The sequence below is a fragment of the Rhynchophorus ferrugineus genome, unplaced genomic scaffold (genome assembly GCF_030347505.1).
Source record: "Rhynchophorus ferrugineus isolate W39M unplaced genomic scaffold, kcgeb_rfMv2 rfM1, whole genome shotgun sequence".
Lineage (NCBI taxonomy): Eukaryota > Metazoa > Arthropoda > Insecta > Coleoptera > Curculionidae > Rhynchophorus > Rhynchophorus ferrugineus.
This window is the reverse complement of record NW_027472580.1, coordinates 93,911,598-93,933,748: the sequence shown is the minus strand read 5'-3', so window position 1 is coordinate 93,933,748 and position 22,151 is coordinate 93,911,598. Positions and strand designations below refer to the sequence as shown.

The 22,151-nt window shown below is 28.5% G+C and overlaps 1 protein-coding gene across 1 annotated transcript in view; it reads left to right on the top strand.

The window, feature by feature from the left end:
* Nucleotides 1-22,151, top strand: part of LOC143192694 (neuropeptide SIFamide receptor) — a 211,728-nt gene that overhangs the window by 22,779 nt on the left and 166,798 nt on the right. The window lies entirely within an intron of this gene.

Genomic DNA, 22,151 nt, shown 5'->3' with positions numbered 1-22,151 from the left:
AAAATATATGTATTTTGGGGTGAGAGAAACGAAAATCCATGTTAAAATGCCTTAGAAATGACCGTTTAAAAGATATGTAAGAAAAACCGAGTTCCATCTGTTTTTTATCATATATCTTAGAAACTAAACATTGTGCACAATTTATTATATCACCATTCGATTCAGCGTAAACCTTTTTATAAACCTGGTAATTTATATTAGTCTGAGATTACTTGATCAGAAATGGGAACAAAAATATTGGAAATGGCAAAAAATCGCAAAATTTCCGACAATTTGCATGGAAAATCTGCGATATTTTTTAATCTCTCGAATAAAGATAAAACTTTCAAAATAAATGTATTTTGGGGTGAGAGAAACGAAAATCCATGTGAAATTGCTTTAGAAATGACCGTTTAAAAGATATGTAAGAAAAACCGAGTTCCATCTGTTTTTTTATCATATATCTTAGAAACTAAACATTGTGCACAATTTATTATATCACCATTCGATTCAGCGTAAAACTTTTTATAAACCTGGTAATTTATATTAGTCTGAGATTACTTGATCAGAAATGGGAACAAAAATATTGGAAATGGCAAAAAATCGCAAAATTTCCGACAATTTGCATGGAAAATCTGCGATATTTTTTAATCTCTCGAATAAAGATAAAACTTTCAAAATATATGTATTTTGGGGTGAGAGAAACGAAAATCCATGTGAAATTGCTTTAGAAATGACCGTTTAAAAGATATGTAAGAAAAACGGAGTTCCATCTGTTTTTTTATCATATATCTTAGAAACTAAACATTGTGCACAATTTATTATATCACCATTCGATTCAGCGTAAAACTTTTTATAAACCTGGTAATTTATATTAGTCTGAGATTACTTGATCAGAAATGGGAACAAAAATATTGGAAATGGCAAAAAATCGCAAAATTTCCGACAATTTGCATGGAAAATCTGCGATATTTTTTAATCTCTCGAATAAAGATAAAACTTTCAAGATATATGTATTTTGGGGTGAGAGAAACGATAATCCATGTGAAATTGCTTTAGAAATGACCGTTTAAAAGATATGTAAGAAAAACTGAGTTCCATCTGTTTTTTTATCATATATCTTAGAAACTAAACATTGTGCACAATTTATTATATCACCCTTCGATTCAGCGTAAAACTTTTTATAAACCTGGTAATTTATATTAGTCTGAGATTACTTGATAAGAAATGGGAACAAAAATATTGGAAATGGCAAAAAATCGCAAAATTTTCAGACAATTTGCATGGAAAATCTGCGATATTTTTAATATCTCGAATAAAGATAAAACTTTCAAAATATATGTATTTTGGGGTGAGAGAAAAGAAAATCCATGTGAAATTGCTTTAGAAATGACCGTTTAAAAGATATGTAAGAAAAACCGAGTTCCATCTGTTTTTTTATCATATATCTTAGAAACTAAACATTGTGCACAATTTATTATATCACCATTCGATTCAGCGTAAAACTTTTTATAAACCTGGTAATTTATATTAGTCTGAGATTACTTGATCAGAAATGGGAACAAAAATATTGGAAATGGCAAAAAATCGCAAAATTTCCGACAATTTGCATGGAAAATCTGCGATATTTTTTAATCTCTCGAATAAAGATAAAACTTTCAAAATATATGTATTTTGGGATGAGAGAAACGAAAATCCATGTGAAATTGCTTTAGAAATGACCGTTTAAAAGATATGTAAGAAAAACGGAGTTCCATCTGTTTTTTTATCATATATCTTAGAAACTAAACATTGTGCACAATTTATTATATCACCATTCGATTCAGCGTAAAACTTTTTATAAACCTGGTAATTTATATTAGTCTGAGATTACTTGATCAGAAATGGGAACAAAAATATTGGAAATGGCAAAAAATCGCAAAATTTCCGACAATTTGCATGGAAAATCTGCGATATTTTTTAATCTCTCGAATAAAGATAAAACTTTCAAAATATATGTATTTTGGGGTGAGAGAAACGATAATCCATGTGAAATTGCTTTAGAAATGACCGTTTAAAAGATATGTAAGAAAAACTGAGTTCCATCTGTTTTTTTATCATATATCTTAGAAACTAAACATTGTGCACAATTTATTATATCACCATTCGATTCAGCGTAAAACTTTTTATAAACCTGGTAATTTATATTAGTCTGAGATTACTTGATTAGAAATTGGAACAAAAATATTGGAAATGGCAAAAAATCGCAATATTTCCGACAATTTGCATGGAAAATCTGCGATATTTTTAATATCTCGAATAAAGATAAAACTTTCAAAATATATGTATTTTGGGGTGAGAGAAACGAAAATCCATGTTAAAATGCTTTAGAAATGACCGTTTAAAATATATGTAAGAAAAACCGAGTTCCATCTGTTTTTTTATCATATATCATAGAAACTAAACATTGTGCACAATTTATTATATCATCATTCGATTCAGCGTAAAACCTTTTATAAACCTGGTAATTTATATTAGTCTGAGATTACTTGATCAGAAATGGGAACAAAAATATTGGAAATGGTAAAAAATCGCAAAATTTCCGACAATTTGCATGGAAAATCTGCGATATTTTTTAATATCTCGAATAAAGATAAAACTTTCAAAATATATGTATTTTGGGGTGAGAGAAACGAAAATCCATGTGAAATTGCTTTAGAAATGACCGTTTAAAAGATATGTAAGAAAAACCGAGTTCCATCTGTTTTTTTATCATATATCTTAGAAACTAAACATTGTGCACAATTTATTATATCACCATTCGATTCAGCTTAAAACTTTTTATAAACCTGGTAATTTATATTAGTCTGAGATTACTTGATCAGAAATGGGAACAAAAATATTGGAAATGGCAAAAAATCGCAAAATTTCCGACAATTTGCATGGAAAATCTGCGATATTTTTTAATATCTCGAATAAAGATAAAACTTTCAAAATATATGTATTTTGGGGTGAGAGAAACGAAAATCCATGTGAAATTGCTTTAGAAATGACCGTTTAAAAGATATGTAAGAAAAACCGAGTTCCATCTGTTTTTTTATCATATATCTTAGAAACTAAACATTGTGCACAATTTATTATATCACCATTCGATTCAGCGTAAAACTTTTTGTAAACCTGATAATTTATATTAGTCTGAGATTACTTGATCAGAAATGGGAACAAAAATATTGGAAATGGCAAAAAATCGCAAAATTTCCGACAATTTGCATGGAAAATCTGCGATATTTTTTAATCTCTCGAATAAAGATAAAACTTTCAAAATATATGTATTTTGGGGTGAGAGAAACGAAAATCCATGTTAAAATGCCTTAGAAATGACCGATTAAAAGACATGTAAGAAAAACCGAGTTCCATCTGTTTTTTATCATATATCTTAGAAACTAAACATTGTGCACAATTTATTATATCACCATTCGATTCAGCGTAAACCTTTTTATAAACCTGGTAATTTATATTAGTCTGAGATTACTTGATCAGAAATGGGAACAAAAATATTGGAAATGGCAAAAAATCGCAAAATTTCCGACAATTTGCATGGAAAATCTGCGATATTTTTTAATCTCTCGAATAAAGATAAAACTTTCAAAATAAATGTATTTTGGGGTGAGAGAAACGAAAATCCATGTGAAATTGCTTTAGAAATGACCGTTTAAAAGATATGTAAGAAAAACCGAGTTCCATCTGTTTTTTTATCATATATCTTAGAAACTAAACATTGTGCACAATTTATTATATCACCATTCGATTCAGCGTAAAACTTTTTATAAACCTGGCAATTTATATTAGTCTGAGATTACTTGATCAGAAATGGGAACAAAAATATTGGAAATGGTAAAAAATCGCAAAATTTCCGACAATTTGCATGGAAAATCTGCGATATTTTTAATATCTCGAATAAAGATAAAACTTTCAAAATATATGTATTTTGGGATGAGAGAAACGAAAATCCATGTTAAAATGCTTTAGAAATGACCGTTTAAAAGATATGTAAGAAAAACCGAGTTCCATCTGTTTTTTTATCATATATCTTAGAAACTAAACATTGTGCACAATTTATTATATCACCATTCGATTCAGCGTAAAACTTTTTATAAACCTGGTAATTTATATTAGTCTGAGATTACTTGATCAGAAATGGGAACAAAAATATTGGAAATGGCAAAAAATCGCAAAATTTCCGACAATTTGCATGGAAAATCTGCGATATTTTTTAATATCTCGAATAAAGATAAAACTTTCAAAATATATGTATTTTGGGGTGAGAGAAACGAAAATCCATGTTAAAATGCTTTAGAACTAACCGTTTTAAAGTTATATAAGAAAAACCGAGTTCCATCTGTTTTTTTATCATATATCTTAGAAACTAAACATTGTGCACAATTTATTATATCACCATTCGATTCAGCGAAAAACTTTTTATAAACCTGATAATTTATATTAGTCTGAGATAACTTGATCAGAAATGGGAACAAAAACATTGGAAATGGCAAAAAATCGCAAAATTTCCGACAATTTGCATGGAAAATCTGCGATATTTTTTAATATCTCGAATAAAGATAAAACTTTCAAAATATATGTATTTTGGGGTGAGAGAAACGAAAATCCATGTTAAAATGCTTTAGAAATGACCGTTTAAAAGATATGTAAGAAAAACCGAGTTCCATCTGTTTTTTTATCATATGTCTTAGAAACTAAACATTGTGCACAATTTATTATATCACCATTCGATTCAGCGTAAAACTTTTTATAAACCTGGTAATTTATATTAGTCTGAGATTACTTGATCAGAAATGGGAACAAAAACATTGGAAATGGCAAAAAATCGCAAAATTTCCGACAATTTGCATGGAAAATCTGCGATATTTTTTAAGCTCTCGAATAAAGATAAAACTTTCAAAATATATATATTTTGGGGTGAGAGAAACGAAAATCCATGTTAAAATGCTTTAGAAATGACCGTTTAAAAGATATGTAAGAAAAACGGAGTTCCATCTGTTTTTTTATCATATATCTTAGAAACTAAACATTGTGCACAATTTATTATATCACCATTCGATTCAGCGTAAAACTTTTTATAAACCTGGTAATTTATATTAGTCTGAGATTACTTGATCAGAAATGGGAACAAAAATATTGGAAATGGCAAAAAATCGCAAAATTTCCGACAATTTGCATGGAAAATCTGCGATATTTTTTAATCTCTCGAATAAAGATAAAACTTTCAAAATATATGTATTTTGGGGTGAGAGAAACGAAAATCCATGTGAAATTGCTTTAGAAATGACCGTTTAAAAGATATGTAAGAAAAACGGAGTTCCATCTGTTTTTTTATCATATATCTTAGAAACTAAACATTGTGCACAATTTATTATATCACCATTCGATTCAGCGTAAAACTTTTTATAAACCTGGTAATTTATATTAGTCTGAGATTACTTGATCAGAAATGGGAACAAAAATATTGGAAATGGCAAAAAATCGCAAAATTTCCGACAATTTGCATGGAAAATCTGCGATATTTTTAATATCTCGAATAAAGATAAAACTTTCAAAATATATGTATTTTGGGGTGAGAGAAACGAAAATCCATGTGAAATTGCTTTAGAAATGACCATTTAGAAGATATGTAAGAAAAACCGAGTTCCATCTGTTTTTTTATAATATATCTTAGAAACTAAACATTGTGCACAATTTATTATATCACCATTCGATTCAGCGTAAAACTTTTTATAAACCTGGTAATTTATATTAGTCTGAGATTACTTGATCAGAAATGGGAACGAAAATATTGGAAATGGCAAAAAATCGCAAAATTTCCGACAATTTGCATGGAAAATCTGCGATATTTTTTAATATATCGAATAAAGATAAAACTTTCAAAATATATGTACTTTTGGAGTGAGAGAAACGAAAATCCATGTGAAATTGCTTTAGAAATGACCGTTTAAAAGATATGTAAGAAAAACCGAGTTCCATCTGCTTTTTTATCATATATCTTAGAAACTAAACATTGTGCGCAATTTATTATATCACCATTCGATTCAGCGTAAAACTTTTTATAAACCTGGCAATTTATATTAGTCTGAGATTACTTGATCAGAAATGGGAACAAAAATATTGGAAATGGTAAAAAATCGCAAAATTTCCGACAATTTGCATGGAAAATCTGCGATATTTTTAATATCTCGAATAAAGATAAAACTTTCAAAATATATGTATTTTGGGATGAGAGAAACGAAAATCCATGTTAAAATGCTTTAGAAATGACCGTTTAAAAGATATGTAAGAAAAACCGAGTTCCATCTGTTTTTTTATAATATATCTTAGAAACTAAACATTGTGCACAATTTATTATATCACCATTCGATTCAGCGTAAAACTTTTTATAAACCTGGTAATTTATATTAGTCTGAGATTACTTGATCAGAAATGGGAACGAAAATATTGGAAATGGCAAAAAATCGCAAAATTTCCGACAATTTGCATGGAAAATCTGCGATATTTTTTAATATATCGAATAAAGATAAAACTTTCAAAATATATGTACTTTTGGAGTGAGAGAAACGAAAATCCATGTGAAATTGCTTTAGAAATGACCGTTTAAAAGATATGTAAGAAAAACCGAGTTCCATCTGTTTTTTTATCATATATCTTAGAAACTAAACATTGTGCACAATTTATTATATCACCATTCGATTCAGCGTAAAACTTTTTATAAACCTGGCAATTTATATTAGTCTGAGATTACTTGATCAGAAATGGGAACAAAAATATTGGAAATGGTAAAAAATCGCAAAATTTCCGACAATTTGCATGGAAAATCTGCGATATTTTTAATATCTCGAATAAAGATAAAACTTTCAAAATATATGTATTTTGGGATGAGAGAAACGAAAATCCATGTTAAAATGCTTTAGAAATGACCGTTTAAAAGATATGTAAGAAAAACCGAGTTCCATCTGTTTTTTTATCATATATCTTAGAAACTAAACATTGTGCACAATTTATTATATCACCATTCGATTCAGCGTAAAACTTTTTATAAACCTGGTAATTTATATTAGTCTGAGATTACTTGATCAGAAATGGGAACAAAAATATTGGAAATGGCAAAAAATCGCAAAATTTCCGACAATTTGCATGGAAAATCTGCGATATTTTTTAATATCTCGAATAAAGATAAAACTTTCAAAATATATGTATTTTGGGGTGAGAGAAACGAAAATCCATGTTAAAATGCTTTAGAAATGACCGTTTAAAAGATATGTAAGAAAAACCGAGTTCCATCTGTTTTTTTATCATATATCTTAGAAACTAAACATTGTGCACAATTTATTATATCACCATTCGATTCAGCGAAAAACTTTTTATAAACCTGATAATTTATATTAGTCTGAGATTACTTGATCAGAAATGGGAACAAAAACATTGGAAATGGCAAAAAATCGCAAAATTTCCGACAATTTGCATGGAAAATCTGCGATATTTTTTAATATCTCGAATAAAGATAAAACTTTCAAAATATATGTATTTTGGGGTGAGAGAAACGAAAATCCATGTTAAAATGCTTTAGAAATGACCGTTTAAAAGATATGTAAGAAAAACCGAGTTCCATCTGTTTTTTTATCATATGTCTTAGAAACTAAACATTGTGCACAATTTATTATATCACCATTCGATTCAGCGTAAAACTTTTTATAAACCTGGTAATTTATATTAGTCTGAGATTACTTGATCAGAAATGGGAACAAAAACATTGGAAATGGCAAAAAATCGCAAAATTTCCGACAATTTGCATGGAAAATCTGCGATATTTTTTAAGCTCTCGAATAAAGATAAAACTTTCAAAATATATATATTTTGGGGTGAGAGAAATGAAAATCCATGTTAAAATGCTTTAGAACTAACCGTTTTAAAGTTATATAAGAAAAACCGAGTTCCATCTGTTTTTTTATCATATATCTTAGAAACTAAACATTGTGCACAATTTATTATATCACCATTCGATTCAGCGTAAAACTTTTTATAAACCTGGTAATTTATTTTAGTCTGAGATTACTTGATCAGAAATGGGAACAAAAATATTGGAAATGGCAAAAAATCGCAAAATTTCCGACAATTTGCATGGAAAATCTGCGATATTTTTTAATCTCTCGAATAAAGATAAAACTTTCAAAATATATGTATTTTGGGGTGAGAGAAACGAAAATCCATGTGAAATTGCTTTAGAAATGACCGTTTAAAAGATATGTAAGAAAAACGGAGTTCCATCTGTTTTTTTATCATATATCTTAGAAACTAAACATTGTGCACAATTTATTATATCACCATTCGATTCAGCGTAAAACTTTTTATAAACCTGGTAATTTATATTAGTCTGAGATTACTTGATCAGAAATGGGAACAAAAATATTGGAAATGGCAAAAAATCGCAAAATTTCCGACAATTTGCATGGAAAATCTGCGATATTTTTAATATCTCGAATAAAGATAAAACTTTCAAAATATATGTATTTTGGGGTGAGAGAAACGAAAATCCATGTGAAATTGCTTTAGAAATGACCATTTAGAAGATATGTAAGAAAAACCGAGTTCCATCTGTTTTTTTATAATATATCTTAGAAACTAAACATTGTGCACAATTTATTATATCACCATTCGATTCAGCGTAAAACTTTTTATAAACCTGGTAATTTATATTAGTCTGAGATTACTTGATCAGAAATGGGAACGAAAATATTGGAAATGGCAAAAAATCGCAAAATTTCCGACAATTTGCATGGAAAATCTGCGATATTTTTTAATATATCGAATAAAGATAAAACTTTCAAAATATATGTACTTTTGGAGTGAGAGAAACGAAAATCCATGTGAAATTGCTTTAGAAATGACCGTTTAAAAGATATGTAAGAAAAACCGAGTTCCATCTGCTTTTTTATCATATATCTTAGAAACTAAACATTGTGCACAATTTATTATATCACCATTCGATTCAGCGTAAAACTTTTTATAAACTTGGTAATTTATATTAGTCTGAGATTACTTGATCAGAAATGGGAACAAAAATATTGGAAATGGCAAAAAATCGCAAAATTTCCGACAATTTGCATGGAAAATCTGCGATATTTTTAATATCTCGAATAAAGATAAAACTTTCAAAATATATGTATTTTGGGGTGAGAGAAACGAAAATCCATGTTAAAATGCTTTAGAAATGACCGTTTAGAAGATATGTAAGAAAAACCGAGTTCCATCTGTTTTTTTATAATATATCTTAGAAACTAAACATTGTGCACAATTTATTATATCACCATTCGATTCAGCGTAAAACTTTTTATAAACCTGGTAATTTATATTAGTCTGAGATTACTTGATCAGAAATGGGAACAAAAATATTGGAAATGGCAAAAAATCGCAAAATTTCCGACAATTTGCATGGAAAATCTGCGATATTTTTTAATATCTCGAATAAAGATAAAACTTTCAAAATATATGTATTTTGGGGTGAGAGAAACGAAAATCCATGTGAAATTGCTTTAGAAATGACCGTTTAAAAGATATGTAAGAAAAACCGAGTTCCATCTGCTTTTTTATCATATGTCTTAGAAACTAAACATTGTGCACAATTTATTATACCACCATTCGATTCAGCGTAAAACTTTTTATAAACCTGGTAATTTATATTAGTCTGAGATTACTTGATCAGAAATGGGAACGAAAATATTGGAAATGGCAAAAAATCGCAAAATTTCCGACAATTTGCATGGAAAATCTGCGATATTTTTTAATATCTCGAATAAAGATAAAACTTTCAAAATATATGTATTTTGGGGTGAGAGAAACGAAAATCCATGTTAAAATGCTTTAGAAATGACCGTTTAAAAGATATGTAAGAAAAACCGAGTTCCATCTGTTTTTTTATCATATATCTTAGAAACTAAACATTGTGCACAATTTATTATATCACCATTCGATTCAGCGTAAAACTTTTTATAAACCTGGTAATTTATATTAGTCTGAGATTACTTGATCAGAAATGGGAACAAAAATATTGGAAATGGCAAAAAATCGCAAAATTTCCGACAATTTGCATGGAAAATCTGCGATATTTTTTAATCTCTCGAATAAAGATAAAACTTTCAAAATATATGTATTTTGGGGTGAGAGAAACGAAAATCCATGTGAAATTGCTTTAGAAATGACCGTTTAAAAGATATGTAAGAAAAACTGAGTTCCATCTGTTTTTTATCATATATCTTAGAAACTAAACATTGTGCACAATTTATTATATCACCATTCAATTCAGCGTAAAACTTTTTATAAACCTGGTAATTTATATTAGTCTGAGATTACTTGATCAGAAATGGGAACAAAAACATTGGAAATGGCAAAAAATCGCAAAATTTCCGACAATTTGCATGGAAAATCTGCGATATTTTTTAATATCTCGAATAAAGATAAAACTTTCAAAATATATGTATTTTGGGGTGAGAGAAACGAAAATCCATGTTAAAATGCTTTAGAAATGACCGTTTAAAAGATATGTAAGAAAAACCGAGTTCCATCTGTTTTTTTATCATATGTCTTAGAAACTAAACATTGTGCACAATTTATTATATCACCATTCGATTCAGCGTAAAACTTTTTATAAACCTTGTAATTTATATTAGTCTGAGATTACTTGATCAGAAATGGGAACAAAAACATTGGAAATGGCAAAAAATCGCAGAATTTCCGACAATTTGCATGGAAAATCTGCGATATTTTTTAATATCTCGAATAAAGATAAAACTTTCAAAATATATGTATTTTGGGGTAAGAGAAACGAAAATCCATGTGAAATTGCTTTAGAAATGACCGTTTAAAAGATATGTAAGAAAAACCGAGTTCCATCTGTTTTTTTATCATATATCTTAGAAACTAAACATTGTGCACAATTTATTATATCACCATTAGATTCAACGTAAAACTTTTTATAAACCTGGTAATTTATATTAGTCTGAGATTACTTGATCAGAAATGGGAACAAAAACATTGGAAATGGCAAAAAATCGCAGAATTTCCGACAATTTGCATGGAAAATCTGCGATATTTTTTAATATCTCGAATAAAGATAAAACTTTCAAAATATATGTATTTTGGGGTGAGAGAAACGAAAATCCATGTTAAAATGCTTTAGAAATGACCGTTTAAATGATATGTAAGAAAAACCGAGTTCCATCTGTTTTTTTATAATATATCTTAGAAACTAAACATTGTGCACAATTTATTATATCACCATTCGATTCAGCGTAAAACTTTTTATAAACCTGGTAATTTATATTAGTCTGAGATTACTTGATCAGAAATGGGAACAAAAATATTGGAAATGGCAAAAAATCGCAAAATTTCCGACAATTTGCATGGAAAATCTGCGATATTTTTTAATATCTCGAATAAAGATAAAACTTTCAAAATATATGTATTTTGGGGTGAGAGAAACGAAAATCCATGTGAAATTGCTTTAGAAATGACCGTTTAAAAGATATGTAAGAAAAACTGAATTCCATCTGTTTTTTTATCATATATCTTAGAAACTAAACACTGTGCACAATTTATTATATCACCATTCGATTCAGCGTAAAACTTTTTATAAACCTGGTAATTTATATTAGTCTGAGATTACTTGATCAGAAATGGGAACGAAAATATTGGAAATGGCAAAAAATCGCAAAATTTCCGACAATTTGCATGGAAAATCTGCGATATTTTTTAATCTCTCGAATAAAGATAAAACTTTCAAAATATATGTATTTTGGGGTGAGAGAAACGAAAATCCATGTGAAATTGCTTTAGAAATGACCGTTTAAAAGATATGTAAGAAAAACTGAGTTCCATCTGTTTTTTTATCATATATCTTAGAAACTAAACATTGTGCACAATTTATTATATCACCATTCGATTCAGCGTAAAACTTTTTATAAACCTGGTAATTTATATTAGTCTGAGATTACTTGATCAGAAATGGGAACAAAAATATTGGAAATGGCAAAAAATCGCAAAATTTCCGACAATTTGCATGGAAAATCTGCGATATTTTTAATATCTCGAATAAAGATAAAACTTTCAAAATATATGTATTTTGGGGTGAGAGAAACGAAAATCCATGTGAAATTGCTTTAGAAATGACCGTTTAAAAGATATGTAAGAAAAACCGAGTTCCATCTGCTTTTTTATCATATATCTTAGAAACTAAACATTGTGCACAATTTATTATATCACCATTCGATTCAGCGTAAAACTTTTTATAAACCTGGTAATTTATATTAGCCTGAGATTACTTGATCAGAAATGGGAACAAAAATATTGGAAATGGCAAAAAATCGCAAAATTTCCGACAATTTGCATGGAAAATCTGCGATATTTTTTAATATCTCGAATAAAGATAAAACTTTCAAAATATATGTATTTTGGGGTGAGAGAAACGAAAATCCATGTGAAATTGCTTTAGAAATGACCGTTTAAAAGATATGTAAGAAAAACTGAGTTCCATCTGTTTTTTTATCATATATCTTAGAAACTAAACATTGTGCACAATTTATTATATCACCATTCGATTCAGCGTAAAACTTTTTATAAACCTGGTAATTTATATTAGTCTGAGATTACTTGATCAGAAATGGGAACAAAAATATTGGAAATGGCAAAAAATCGCAAAATTTCCGACAATTTGCATGGAAAATCTGCGATATTTTTAATATCTCGAATAAAAATAAAACTTTCAAAATATATGTATTTTGGGGTGAGAGAAACGAAAATCCATGTGAAATTGCTTTAGAAATGACCGTTTAAAAGATATGTAAGAAAAACCTAGTTCCATCTGTTTTTTATCATATATCTTAGAAACCAAACATTGTGCACAATTTATTATATCACCATTCGATTCAGCGTAAAACTTTTTATAAACCTGGTAATTTATATTAGTCTGAGATTACTTGATCAGAAATGGGAACGAAAATATTGGAAATGGCAAAAAATCGCAAAATTTCCGACAATTTGCATGGAAAATCTGCGATATTTTTTAATATCTCGAATAAAGATAAAACTTTCAAAATATATGTATTTTGGGGTGAGAGAAACGAAAATCCATGTTAAAATGCTTTAGAAATGACCGTTTAAAAGATATGTAAGAAAAACCGAGTTCCATCTGTATTTTTATCATATATCTTAGAAACTAAACATTGTGCACAATTTATTATATCACCATTCGATTCAGCGTAAAACTTTTTATAAACCTGGTAATTTATATTAGTCTGAGATTACTTGATCAGAAATGGGAACAAAAATATTGGAAATGGCAAAAAATCGCAAAATTTCCGACAATTTGCATGGAAAATCTGCGATATTTTTTAATCTCTCGATTAAAGATAAAACTTTCAAAATATATGTATTTTGGGGTGAGAGAAACGAAAATCCATGTGAAATTGCTTTAGAAATGACCGTTTAAAAGATATGTAAGAAAAACTGAGTTCCATCTGCTTTTTTATCATATATCTTTGAAACTAAACATTGTGCACAATTTATTATATCACCATTCGATTCAGCGTAAAACTTTTTATAAACCTGGTAATTTATATTAGTCTGAGATTACTTGATCAGAAATGGGAACAAAAATATTGGAAATGGCAAAAAATCGCAAAATTTCCGACAATTGCATGGAAAATCTGCGATATTTTTAATATCTCGAATAAAGATAAAACTTTCAAAATATATGTATTTTGGGGTGAGAGAAACGAAAATCCATGTGAAATTGCTTTAGAAATGACCGTTTAAAAGATATGTAAGAAAAACCGAGTTCCATCTGCTTTTTTATCATATATCTTAGAAACCAAACATTGTGCACAATTTATTATATCACCATTCGATTCAGCGTAAAACTTTTTATAAACCTGGTAATTTATATTAGTCTGAGATTACTTGATCAGAAATGGGAACAAAAATATTGGAAATGGCAAAAAATCGCAAAATTTCCGACAATTTGCATGGAAAATCTGCGATATTTTTTAATATCTCGAATAAAGATAAAACTTTCAAAATATATGTATTTTGGGGTGAGAGAAACGAAAATCCATGTTAAAATGCATTAGAAATGACCCTTTAAAAGATATGTAAGAAAAACCGAGTTCCATCTGTATTTTTATCATATATCTTAGAAACTAAACATTGTGCACAATTTATTATATCACCATTCGATTCAGCGTAAAACTTTTTATAAACCTGGTAATTTATATTAGTCTGAGATTACTTGATCAGAAATGGGAACAAAAATATTGGAAATGGCAAAAAATCGCAAAATTTCCGACAATTTGCATGGAAAATCTGCGATATTTTTTAATCTCTCGATTAAAGATAAAACTTTCAAAATATATGTATTTTGGGGTGAGAGAAACGAAAATCCATGTGAAATTGCTTTAGAAATGACCGTTTAAAAGATATGTAAGAAAAACTGAGTTCCATCTGCTTTTTTATCATATATCTTTGAAACTAAACATTGTGCACAATTTATTATATCACCATTCGATTCAGCGTAAAACTTTTTATAAACCTGATAATTTATATTAGTCTGAGATTACTTGATCAGAAATGGGAACAAAAATATTGGAAATGGCAAAAAATCGCAAAATTTCCGACAATTTGCATGGAAAATCTGCGATATTTTTTAATATCTCGAATAAAGATAAAACTTTCAAAATATATGTATTTTGGGGTGAGAGAAACGAAAATCCATGTTAAAATGCTTTAGAAATTACCGTTTAAAAGATATGTAAGAAAACCGAGTTCCATCTGCTTTTTTATCATATATCTTAGAAACTAAACATTGTGCACAATTTATTATATCACCGTTCGATTCAGCGTAAAACTTTTTATAAACCTGGTAATTTATATTAGTCTGAGATTACTTGATCAGAAATGGGAACAAAAATATTGGAAATGGCAAAAAATCGCAAAATTTCCGACAATTTGCATGGAAAATCTGCGATATTTTTTAATCTCTCGAATAAAGATAAAACTTTCAAAATATATGTATTTTGGGGTGAGAGAAACGAAAATCCATGTGAAATTACTTTAGAAATGACCGTTTAAAAGATATGTAAGAAAAACTGAGTTCCATCTGTTTTTTTATCATATATCTTAGAAACTAAACATTGTGCACAATTTATTATATCACCGTTCGATTCAGCGTAAAACTTTTTATAAACCTGGTAATTTATATTAGTCTGAGATTACTTGATCAGAAATGGGAACAAAAATATTGGAAATGGCAAAAAATCGCAAAATTTCCGACAATTTGCATGGAAAATCTGCGATATTTTTAATCTCTCGAATAAAGATAAAACTTTCAAAATATATGTATTTTGGGGTGAGAGAAATTTTATGAGTATTTTGGGGTGAGACCGTTTAAAAGATATGTAAGAAAAACCGAGTTCCATCTGCTTTTTTATCATATATCTTAGAAACTAAACATTGTGCACAATTTATTATATCACCATTCGATTCAGCGTAAAACTTTTTGTAAACCTGGTAATTTATATTAGTCTGAGATTACTTGATCAGAAATGGGAACAAAAATATTGGAAATGGCAAAAAATCGCAAAATTTCCGACAATTTGCATGGAAAATCTGCGATATTTTTTAATATCTCGAATAAAGATAAAACTTTCAAAATATATGTATTTTGGGGTGAGAGAAACGAAAATCCATGTGAAATTGCTTTAGAAATGACCGTTTAAAAGATATGTAAGAAAAACTGAGTTCCATCTGTTTTTTTATCATATATCTTAGAAACTAAACATTGTGCACAATTTATTATATCACCATTCGATTCAGCGTAAAACTTTTTATAAACCTGGTAATTTATATTAGTCTGAGATTACTTGATCAGAAATGGGAACAAAAATATTGGAAATGGCAAAAAATCGCAAAATTTCCGACAATTTGCATGGAAAATCTGCGATATTTTTAATATCTCGAATAAAGATAAAACTTTCAAAATATATGTATTTTGGGGTGAGAGAAACGAAAATCCATGTGAAATTGCTTTAGAAATGACCGTTTAAAAGATATGTAAGAAAAATCGAATTCCATCTGTTTTTTTATCATATATCTTAGAAACTAAACACTGTGCACAATTTATTATATCACCATTCGATTCAGCGTAAAACTTTTTATAAACCTGGTAATTTATATTAGTCTGAGATTACTTGATCAGAAATGGGAACGAAAATATTGGAAATGGCAAAAAATCGCAAAATTTCCGACAATTTGCATGGAAAATCTGCGATATTTTTTAATATCTCGAATAAAGATAAAACTTTCAAAATATATGTATTTTGGGGTGAGAGAAACGAAAATCCATGTTAAAATGCTTTAGAAATGACCGTTTAAAAGATATGTAAGAAAAACCGAGTTCCATCTGTATTTTTATCATATATCTTAGAAACTAAACATTGTGCACAATTTATTATATCACCATTCGATTCAGCGTAAAACTTTTTATAAACCTGATAATTTATATTAGTCTGAGATTACTTGATCAGAAATGGGAACAAAGTATTGGAAATGGCAAAAAATCGCAAAATTTCCGACAATTTGCATGGAAAATCTGCGATATTTTTTAATATCTCGAATAAAGATAAAACTTTCAAAATATATGTATTTTGGGGTGAGAGAAACGAAAATCCATGTTAAAATGCTTTAGAAATGACCGTTTAAAAGATATGTAAGAAAACCGAGTTCCATCTGCTTTTTTATCATATATCTTAGAAACTAAACATTGTGCACAATTTATTATATCACCGTTCGATTCAGCGTAAAACTTTTTATAAACCTGGTAATTTATATTAGTCTGAGATTACTTGATCAGAAATGGGAACAAAAATATTGGAAATGGCAAAAAATCGCAAAATTTCCGACAATTTGCATGGAAAATCTGCGATATTTTTTAATCTCTCGAATAAAGATAAAACTTTCAAAATATATGTATTTTGGGGTTAGAGAAACGAAAATCCATGTGAAATTGCTTTAGAAATGACCGTTTAAAAGATATGTAAGAAAAACCGAGTTCCATCTGTTTTTTTATCATATATCTTAGAAACTAAACATTGTGCACAATTTATTATATCACCATTAGATTCAACGTAAAACTTTTTATAAACCTGGTAATTTATATTAGTCTGAGATTACTTGATCAGAAATGGGAACAAAAACATTGGAAATGGCAAAAAATCGCAGAATTTCCGACAATTTGCATGGAAAATCTGCGATATTTTTTAATATCTCGAATAAAGATAAAACTTTCAAAATATATGTATTTTGGGGTGAGAGAAACGAAAATCCATGTTAAAATGTTTTAGAAATGACCGTTTAAAAGATATGTAAGAAAAACCGAGTTCCATCTGTTTTTTTATAATATATCTTAGAAACTAAACATTGTGCACAATTTACTATATCACCATTCGATTCAGCGTAAAACTTTTTATAAACCTGGTAATTTATATTAGTCTGAGATTACTTGATCAGAAATGGGAACAAAAATATTGGAAATGGCAAAAATTCGCAAAATTTCCGACAATTTGCATGGAAAATCTGCGATATTTTTTAATATCGCGAATAAAGATAAAACTTTCAAAATATATGTATTTTGGGGTGAGAGAAACGAAAATCCATGTGAAATTGCTTTAGAAATGACCGTTTAAAAGATATGTAAGAAAAACCGAGTTCCATCTGCTTTTTTATCATATGTCTTAGAAACTAAACATTGTGCACAATTTATTATACCACCATTCGATTCAGCGTAAAACTTTTTATAAACCTGGTAATTTATATTAGTCTGAGATTACTTGATCAGAAATGGGAACAAAAATATTGGAAATGGCAAAAAATCGCAAAATTTCCGACAATTTGCATGGAAAATCTGCGATATTTTTTAATATCTCGAATAAAGATAAAACTTTCAAAATATATGTATTTTGGGGTGAGAGAAACGAAAATCCATGTTAAAATGCTTTAGAACTAACCGTTTAAAAGATATGTAAGAAAAACCGAGTTCCATCTGTTTTTTTATCATATATCTTAGAAACTAAACATTGTGCACACTTTATTATATCACCATTCGATTCAGTGTAAAATTCTTTATAAAGCTGGTAATTTATATTAATCTGAGATTACTTGATCAGAAATGGGAACAAAAATATTGAAAATGGCAAAAAATCGCAAAATTTCCGACCATTTGCATGGAAAATCTGCAATATTTTTTAATATCTCGAATAGAGATAAAACTTTCAAAATATGTGTATTTTGGGGTGAGAGAAACGAAAATCCATGTTAAAATGCTTTAGAACTAACCGTTTTAAAGTTATATAAGAAAAACCGAGATGAATCTGTTTTTTATCATATATCTTAGAAACTAAACATTGTGCACAATTTATTATATCACCATTCGATTCAGCGTAAAATTCTTTATAAACTCAATATGTTATATTAGCCTGAGATTACTTGATGAGAAATGGGAACAAAAATATTGAAAATGGCAAAAAATCGCAAAATTTCCGACCATTTGCATGGAAAATCTGCGATATTTTTTAATATCTCGAATAAAGATAAAACTTTCAAAATATATGTATTTTGGGGTGAGAGAAACGAAAATCCATGTTAAAATGCTTTAGAAATGACCGTTTAAAAGATATGTAAGAAAGACCGAGTTCCATCTGCTTTTTTATCATATGTCTTAGAAACTAAACATTGTGCACAATTTATTATATCACCATTCGATTCAGCGTAAAATTCTTTATAAACTCAATATGTTATATTAGCCTGAGATTACTTGATGAGAAATGGGAACAAAAATATTGAAAATGGCAAAAAATCGCAAAATTTCCGACCATTTGCATGGAAAATCTGCGATATTTTTTAATATCTCGAATAAAGATAAAACTTTCAAAATATATGTATTTTGGGGTGAGAGAAACGAAAATCCATGTTAAAATGCTTTAGAAATGACCGTTTAAAAGATATGTAAGAAAAACCGAGTTCCATCTGCTTTTTTATCATATGTCTTAGAAACTAAACATTGTGCACAATTTATTATATCACCGTTCGATTCAGCGTAAAACTTTTTATAAACCTGGTAATTTATATTAGTCTGAGATTACTTGATCAGAAATGGGAACAAAAATATTGGAAATGGCAAAAAATCGCAAAATTTCCGACAATTTGCATGGAAAATCTGCGATATTTTTTAATCTCTCGAATAAAGATAAAACTTTCAAAATATATGTATTTTGGGGTGAGAGAAACGAAAATCCATGTGAAATTGCTTTAGAAATGACCGTTTAAAAGATATGTAAGAAAAACCGAGTTCCATCTGTTTTTTTATCATATATCTTAGAAACTAAACATTGTGCACAATTTATTATATCACCATTCGATTCAGCGTAAAACTTTTTATAAACCTGGTAATTTATATTAGTCTGAGATTACTTGATCAGAAATGGGAACAAAAACATTGGAAATGGCAAAAAATCGCAGAATTTCCGACAATTTGCATGGAAAATCTGCGATATTTTTTAATATCTCGAATAAAGATAAAACTTTCAAAATATATGTATTTTGGGGTGAGAGAAACGAAAATCCATGTTAAAATGCTTTAGAACTAACCGTTTTAAAGTTATATAAGAAAAACCGAGATGAATCTGTTTTTTATCATATATCTTAGAAACTAAACATTGTGCACAATTTATTATATCACCATTCGATTCAGCGTAAAACTTTTTATAAACCTGGTAATTTATATTAGTCTGAGATTACTTGATCAGAAATGGGAACAAAAATATTGGAAATGGCAAAAAATCGCAAAATTTCCGACAATTTGCATGGAAAATCTGCGATATTTTTTAATATCTCGAATAAAGATAAAACTTTCAAAATATATGTATTTTGGGGTGAGAGAAACGAAAATCCATGTTAAAATGCTTTAGAACTAACCGTTTTAAAGTTATATAAGAAAAACCGAGATGAATCTGTTTTTTATCATATATCTTAGAAACTAAACATTGTGCACAATTTATTATATCACCATTCGATTCAGCGTAAAACTTTTTATAAACCTGGTAATTTATATTAGTCTGAGATTACTTGATCAGAAATGGGAACAAAAATATTGGAAATGGCAAAAAATCGCAAAATTTCCGACAATTTGCATGGAAAATCTGCGATATTTTTTAATATCTCGAATAAAGATAAAACTTTCAAAATATATGTATTTTGGGGTGAGAGAAACGAAAATCCATGTTAAAATGCTTTAGAAATGACCGTTTAAAAGATATGTAAGAAAAACCGAGTTCCATCTGTTTTTTTATCATATGTCTTAGAAACTAAACATTGTGCACAATTTATTATATCACCATTCGATTCAGCGTAAAACTTTTTATAAACCTGGTAATTTATATTAGTTTGAGATTACTTGATCAGAAATGGGAACAAAAATATTGGAAATGGCAAAAAATCGCAAAATTTCAGACAATTTGCATGGAAAATCTGCGATATTTTTTAATATCTCGAATAAAGATAAAACTTTCAAAATATATGTATTTTGGGGTGAGAGAAACGAAAATCCATGTGAAATTGCTTTAGAAATGACCGTTTCAAAGATATGTAAGAAAAACCGAGTTCCATCTGTTATTTTATCATATATCTTAAAAACTAAACATTGTGCACAATTTATTATATCACCATTCGATTCAGCGTAAAACTTTTTATAAACCTGGTAATTTATATTAGTCTGAGATTACTTGATCAGAAATGGGAACAAAAATATTGAAAATTGCAAAAAATCGCAAAATTTCCGAACATTTGCTTGGAAAATCTGCGATATTTTTTAATCACTCGAATAAAGATAAAACTTTCAAAATATATGTATTTTGGGGTGAAAGAAACGAAAATCCATGTGAAATTGCTTTAGAAATGACCGTTTCAAAGATATGTAAGAAAAACCGAGTTCCATCTGTTATTTTATCATATATCTTAAAAACTAAACATTGTGCACAATTTATTATATCACCATTCGATTCAGCGTAAAATTCTTTCTAAGCTCAATATGTTATATTAGCCTGAGATTACTTGATGAGAAATGGGAACAAAAATATTGAAAATGGCAAAAAGTCGCAAAATTTCCGACCATTTGCATGGAAAATCTGCGATATTTTTTAATATCTCGAATAAAGATAAAACTTTCAAAATATATGTATTTTGGGGTGAGAGAAACGAAAATCCATGTTAAAATGCTTTAGAACTAACCGTTTTAATGTTATATAAGAAAAACCGAGATGAATCTGTTTTTTATCATATATCTTAGAAACTAAACATTGTGCACAATTTATTATATCACCATTCGATTCAGCGTAAAATTCTTTATAAACTCAAAATTTCCGACCATTTGCATGGAAAATCTGTGATATTTTTTAATATCTCGAATAGATAAACTAAATTATTACCTAACCTCACATACGTTGTTTTGTCAGAGCTATGAATAGTAAACTCGAACTGGAATAAATAATTAAAAAATATTTTCAAAAACAGTTTTTATTTTCTCTTTAGTAACTGTTCACCCTGAACTGTAAGCTTCTGTTCAAATTTCAATAGATTATGTTAATTTACAGCAACTTTAGTTCAGAAGAAACTGAGCTAATGTAATCCATCTTTGGTGGCCCTACACCTTAAACTATGAACTGTGAAATAACAGGCGATTGGATGAAAAACGATGCAAAGCGACTTTTGATCACTCGTTCACCAATCAGGTACTTAGAAAAGCATCTGTTTTCCATCTGGCCGGATAGTCCGGGCCATATTACGTAACACATTCTATGCATTTATTGGATTAATATAGGTTGAATGCTAAAATCCACCAAATTATTGATCACAATAGCGGTCATAGAGCATCCTCATTACTCACCAAAAATGACAATTTGTAGTAAGGCCACTTTTGAGTTCAAAGAATATTCAAGTAAGAAGAGGACCTCTACACTCTACAATATTATAGTCACTATTCGTCAAAATGTTATTTTACAGAGTATGTACAGTTAACCAAAATAAAT